Source organism: Herpailurus yagouaroundi, unplaced genomic scaffold, assembly GCF_014898765.1.
Source record: "Herpailurus yagouaroundi ecotype Mexico unplaced genomic scaffold, PumYag 182, whole genome shotgun sequence".
In the NCBI taxonomy this organism is placed as follows: Eukaryota; Metazoa; Chordata; class Mammalia; order Carnivora; family Felidae; genus Herpailurus; species Herpailurus yagouaroundi.
Genome location: NW_024412413.1, coordinates 49,662,562 through 49,668,788, shown reverse-complemented (window position 1 = coordinate 49,668,788; position 6,227 = coordinate 49,662,562).

Below are 6,227 nucleotides of genomic sequence, written 5' to 3'. Positions count from 1 at the left end.
TCCTGTGAGCAGGATAAATAGGTAAAGTAGGGACAAAGTTCATAGACAAGAGGGAAGGGATTTGGCAGGGGGGGAGGGAGGAATCTTTTTCTCTTTGCTTGTGGGTATGGGCTTAAGAAAGAATCAAAGGTACATGCCTGGGGCCTCAGGTAAGTGAGGTGATTTCTCCAGGCTGGTTGCTGCCCGAGAGTTTCCCAAGCTCCCAAGGCAGTTGTGAAATTAAGCTCCAGTCTGACCTCAAGCAAGTTAGAACCCTGGGGCGGGAGCAGTGGAGGGCGACTCGTCTAGCTCTGCCTCTTTGGCTGGGAACCCCTGGTTGTGAACCCCCTCTGAGAGTGAGAGGTGTGGCCAGGGGAACCCAAGAGACTCATCCTCTGCATTCGCTTTGCATTTCCTGTGCTTGCAGTTTCCCCAAACTTTTGATAAACACTCTACTGGGCCTTCCAGTTGATGGCAGAGATTCCAACTTGATTCTCTGATGGTTCTGGGGGTTGTGCCCGGGTATCTGTATTTTTAAAAGGCTCTCAGTTGACCTCAGCATTTATGTAGGGTTGAGAAGCTGGGGGTGGAGTCCAGGCGGCCCGTTCAGGGCTCTCTACTTTCTATGGTCCCATTCTGTGTTGTGGTGAGCTCCCTCCCACTCTTTAGTCATCCCACACCTTCACAAAACCCCGGCCTGGAGACCTTTCTTGGCAACCAGAAACATATGGATGGAGAAGGCAGCTTGTCTGATGTGCTGACTGCCTTCGTGTGACCTAGCGTTCCTTCCAATGGAACACACAAGCCAGTCTTTCCTTTTCCATTTTAGTCGCCGCCTTCAGGCCAATCTCTGCCTTGTAAGGATGTTGTTGAGGTCTGCGCCTGGACCGAGAGGATTCTCCTGCTGTCTGGATGACCATCCTAATGACAGCACCTCCTCCGTATAGAATGTTGGACTCATGCTACATATGCATCAAAGCTGTCGAGGAACGGGCTGACGGTGTGCTGCTCCCCCTGCACTTAAGAGAACGTGACCCGAGAATGGAGTTTTGCTAACCTGAGGAGCAAGAGTGGAAGTTATACTAAGGGGACAAGTTAAAGGTTGGGAGAATCTGTGGGTGTTGGTCTTCTGACCACAATGCTGGAGGTTTGATGACTGAGACGTATATGTTAGGTTCGATACTGAGACGCGTGGCTATGTGGGAAATCCCAAGAGACTAGAACATGTGTGGTCAGTACGGGGAGGCTCCCGAGGCCTATGCTTCACCCCAGCGCCGCCGATGGCCATCTCCGGCCTTCTGTGGCTCTGCCCCATCTGTGTGGTGTGTCAGAGATAATGAAATCAGGCCCGCCGAGACCTCTTCTCCCTCCTCACAAGTTTTTGATCAGCCTCTTTGAACAACAGAGCAGGGCATCTCTGAAGCCTGAAATGAAAGCGATAACACGGAAGGTTACTCACTCGTCGGCCTGCACCCAACTGCGTCCCCAGTACAAATTCCAGGGGAGCTTTTTCTAAATCTGCCGACAACGTGAGGCTCTCCATCTGGAGCCTTTTCTTTCTTATTTTTCCTAGGGAGATACAGCACCGAGGCAGAGAAAAGAGACACTTCATTCTCTGCCACTAACAACACGTGAAGCGAGCCCTGAATCGGGTCTTTCACGAAAAGCGATCTGGGGAGAGGATCGCTTTTAAGTCAGTGAGTGTCCTCGATTCAGACTCGCCGAGGCAAAATGTAATCACGGTTGTTCATTCTGTCCCCACCGCTCATCCATCTGCCTTTCGGGAGGAACGGACGCCTGGGTTCCGGGACAGGCTGGCTTCCCGCGTTCACCTCCGTCTTGCTGCCCCCCCTCTCGCCGGCCGGGGGGGGGGGGGGTGGACGTGCAGCACGCCCGGCCTCGTGGGGCACACCTGCCAGAGGGCAAGGCCGACAGCACCCAGGCACGTCGGTCCTCGATGGCAGGTCGGGGCCTGCTGCGCGCCCTGTCACGGGGTCCAGGGTATGGAAGGGCTGGGATATTTTAGCGCGGTGGAAAAGGCCTCCGAGCTCCAGGTTGTAAATTAAGTATCTATGTAGGCTGGCCCCTTTTTCAAAGCAAAAAATCTTGGCACTAATTCTGCAAGTAAAATTGTTCAGTTTTCTTAAAAAGAGACTTTATTTAGCCCTGGCTGAAATTTAAGAAAGAATTAATAGCTCTCTTGTTTTCTTCCCTTCTTCCGCTCCACTGCTCTCCCCCTCACCTTTCTCTCCTCTCCTACCTTTCTCTTTGATGTTTCTTTTATCTTGACTAGATATTCATAGCCAGAAAGAAGAATAAATGAAAATTGTTTCTATCCCTTTATAAACGGGGGGGGGGGGGCCGGCGCCTATTTCTTTTCTTCCCTTTCTTTCTTTCTATTTTGGAGAGAGAGAATCAGTGGGGGAGAAGGGCAAAGGGAGAGAGAGAGAGAGAGAGAGAGAGAGAGAGAGAGAGAATCTTAAGCGGGCTCCACACTGAGCATGAAGCCCCATGCAGTGCTCGATCCCACAACCCTGGGATCATGACCTGAGCTGAAATGCAGAGTCAGACGCTCAACTGACTGAGCCGGCCAGGAGCCCCAAACGGGGGGGGCTATTTCTGCGTCATAAGTTCTCTCGGAACCAATAGGAAAGCTTGCTACAGCTAACTTCTGCCTTCCCTCACCTTCTGGCTGGGTTCCCCCAGAATGTCAGTCTCACAGTGGATTTCTGGGGGCTCTGGCCCTGACCTACAACGTACATATTAAAACGCATGGGCCTCGTGCTGAAAATGCCTCAAGAAAATGGTGGCCCGCAATCTCGGGTCCGTAGTAATGTCGCATCATTTTCCACATCGAGGCACTGAATCTAAATGAGGGGCCCCTGGTATACTGTGACCCTCTGCCTCAGAGTAGAGTTGTAGCCTTTTTTGAGGACATGTATTCAGGACTCCATGGGTCTGTGTTCAGGCAGGAAATACAGTTCCACTCAAGGAGTTTAAGTGAAGGGAATGTAATGAAGGGGCTCCTGTGAGAGGTGGGGGAGGGAGCAAACCGTGGACAAACCACGGGATGGCAAGCATCCAGAGATTAGCCAGAGCAGAAAGCTGTTATCACTTCCAGGGCTAAAGGGCAAGGGAGAGGGCAATTCGGTCGCAGAGCCCAGTGAGAAGAGAGTCCCAGAGCCAGTGACCTGACATGATGCCGTCCGTCCGTCAGCGAGGAGTGGAGCAGGGGCGGGCAGGGAGGCCACGAAGCCAACAGCCTCTTCCAACTCTAGTCTCCACCCAACCAGAAGCCGGCGGCCTGGGGGCAGGGACAGTTTGTCCCTGGGACCCAGAACGGGACAGGGCAAGGCAGAGATGGGAGCCTGAGGAGAGCAGGGGCACAATCCGGAGCAGAGTGGTCTCACCTACCACTCACCTGCTTATTAGACGCGTTGTCTGCATGCTTGTCTGCAGCGGCTTCTACAACATTCGATTCTTCCTTCCTTCCCTCGGTTGCAACAGCCAAACAGTAAACAATGTCACACTTGGTAGATGGGCTCCCTGATCAAAGTGCTAAGGTGACCTAATCTAATCCCGTCTCTTAACTTAATCCATTTTCAGTGATTGGTCTTGATCTGGTTATGTGTCCAGACCGTGGTCTGTTCCCTCCCCAAGCCCCTCTTTTGTCTTCTTGTAAGAAAAGAGCATTTCTAAAGAATTCAAGCATTTCCGTTTTAAGTGAACTCCTAAGAATTTCCTCTTTGATTCAGTTTTTAGGGCCTGTCTATAATTTTCTTATTCCTTCCTAATATTTTCTTTCACAAAGAAATTTAGGACTTGAAAGTCATCTTAAGGCCATTTTCCTGCAATAGAAACCATAAAGATGAGAGCACGGCTATTGGGGGCCCCTTGTCATAGCCTGGTTCTTTCTGAAGCCTTTCCACTGACCGTATTCACTGGCTCTGGCTACAATTATTTCATGGGTTACATTACAGGCCATAGCAGTTCCTTTCTTAGCTGAAATAGTTTCCTTGGCCTTGGCTGAAAAGTTTTTTTTTCCCCCCATGAAAAAAGACAGCCCTTGAGAACTTGGCCAAAGGCACCTATTCACACAAACCTACCCAATAAATCTGTGTTTAAAAAATGTAATGGTTCAGCTAATGTTTACTGTGAAAACGAGTTGTTGTCTATAACTTCACCCGCTTTGAAGAAATAGATCTCCCCGCTGCTTCCTGGAAAGAACCCTTTCCTTTGTTGTGTTCCATGTGTGAACAGAGAAAGACCACCTTTAAACGGACATTGATCCACGGGCTTTACCAACTCAAAGCCCTACAAAGAGCATGTCAACTCATCTTAAAGCTGAATAGCATTACTAATTAGACCTGGGATTTATGCTTCTGTTTATTGGATAGTGCTTCCCAACCACTTCCAATTACCCTTCTTTGTAGCCTAAGAGTAAGGAAGGCATTGTGAAGGAAACCTCATCAATATTAGGTTTCCTTGAGACCCTCATGGCCTTATTATAGCGTGGAAATTATGTCAACTCTGTTTGTAGCTCTGGAAAATTTAGGTGGTCAAACCTGAAGACAGGAGCTCCACGCACAAAAACCTATCTTCGGGCCATTCCACATTCAGTATGATTGGTCTCCTGTCTCTTTATCTGCCAACTCATCAGAAGTTAAGTTGGACAGGGGCATGGAAGAATCCAGTGTAAATATTTTCACGTAAGCGCTGACAAGATGTGGTGTCGGAAAGTATACAAAAAAGCCATCAACATGGTAGCCGGAAGCAGAGGGAAGAAAGTCCACCCAAAGCACAGCTGTTGGAATCATTCTGTTCCTTGTGTGCTGTTTTATTATCAGTCTGTTCCCAGGTCTGCGGTCTGAAACAGGGAATGTTCTTGTCTGCCCTGGTCTGGCTTTCTTTGTGCAAACCTAGAACACAGAACCTGGTACCAAGGTCAAGGTAATAGTTTTTCTCTATAACTTCGTGGCCAGTTCATCTATCTGGGTTGGTAGCAAGAGCTATTTACACTCTTGAATATAATCGGAGAGGAGGATCCTGCTGATGGCTGACCCAGAGGGGGAAAAAAAAAGAAGAGCCTTCCTGCCTGGCGTGTTCTGGGATATGCAGCAACCTCTGAAATGACTCAGTTCCTGGTGGTGCAGAATTTTCAGACTTCAAGAGACTGGAGCCGTAGAGCCTCTTGAGTGGCTAAGAGGATGTGCAGACACACCCAGCAGGTATCTCGGTGCCTGCACAGTCGTCTCTTTGGTGACAAAAGCTGTCGTTATTAATTGTCAGAGCAGTAGCTAAACACTGGTTGACATTGAACCTGGAAACCAGATCACATTCTTTCCCTCCTAAAAATCCTTCCTGTGCTTCTTCCCTGAAATTAGAATAAAAATCTCAACGTCAAGGTTTTTTCTGAGTCTTCCCTCCTGGCCAAGCTCACTTCTCTTCTTTTTCTCCCTGTTCCACTGGGCTCAAGCCACACACTGGTTTTGTTTCTGTCCCTCAGACGTCCTCAACTGCTTCTTCTATCAGCACCTTGGCATTTCCAGGCCTGTCTTAACTCCAAATGTCTCCTCGTCAGAGCGGTCTTTTGCCTTGCACCTTGCCTTGTAAATAGTACCCCCACTGCAGACACCCTCACACTCACCGGCTCACTCTGTTTATTTCCTTCAGAACGATGATGACAATCAGGTTTTGTTTGTTTGTTTGTGTTTGTGTTTGTTTTTTCTTTTGGTCTGTTTCCTCCACCCGAAGCTCCAAAGGTAGAACTTCTGCCTTGGTCACTGTACTGTCTCCATTAGGAAGAACAGAGGATGACCACGCAGCAGAACTCAAAATATAATTGTTGAATGAAGCAAGTGAATCCTTTCAGTTAATATCAAGGTCCAGGATAAGTCATTTGTAAATGGGAGCATGGTAGGTTCCCAGCCCACATTGTTCTTAGGGCCTAAGATGACTGAGATGCACCCCTGGGTGGGGTGGGGCACGTGGGCTAGGGTTAAGCTGTAGCTTCAAGTTTATGAATGAGTGAGGTTAACCGTGGTCACTGCAAGAAGAATTCTAGAGAAATGTCCACCTTCCTCTCTCTTTCTCCCACTTTAAAAAAAAATGTTTATTTTTAATTTTGACATACAAAAAGAATGTGGGCATTCTTTTTGCGAGGGAAGGGCAGAGAGAGAGGAGAGAGAGAATCCCAAGCAGGCCCCACACTATTAGCACAGAGCCGGACTTGGGGCTCGATCCCATGA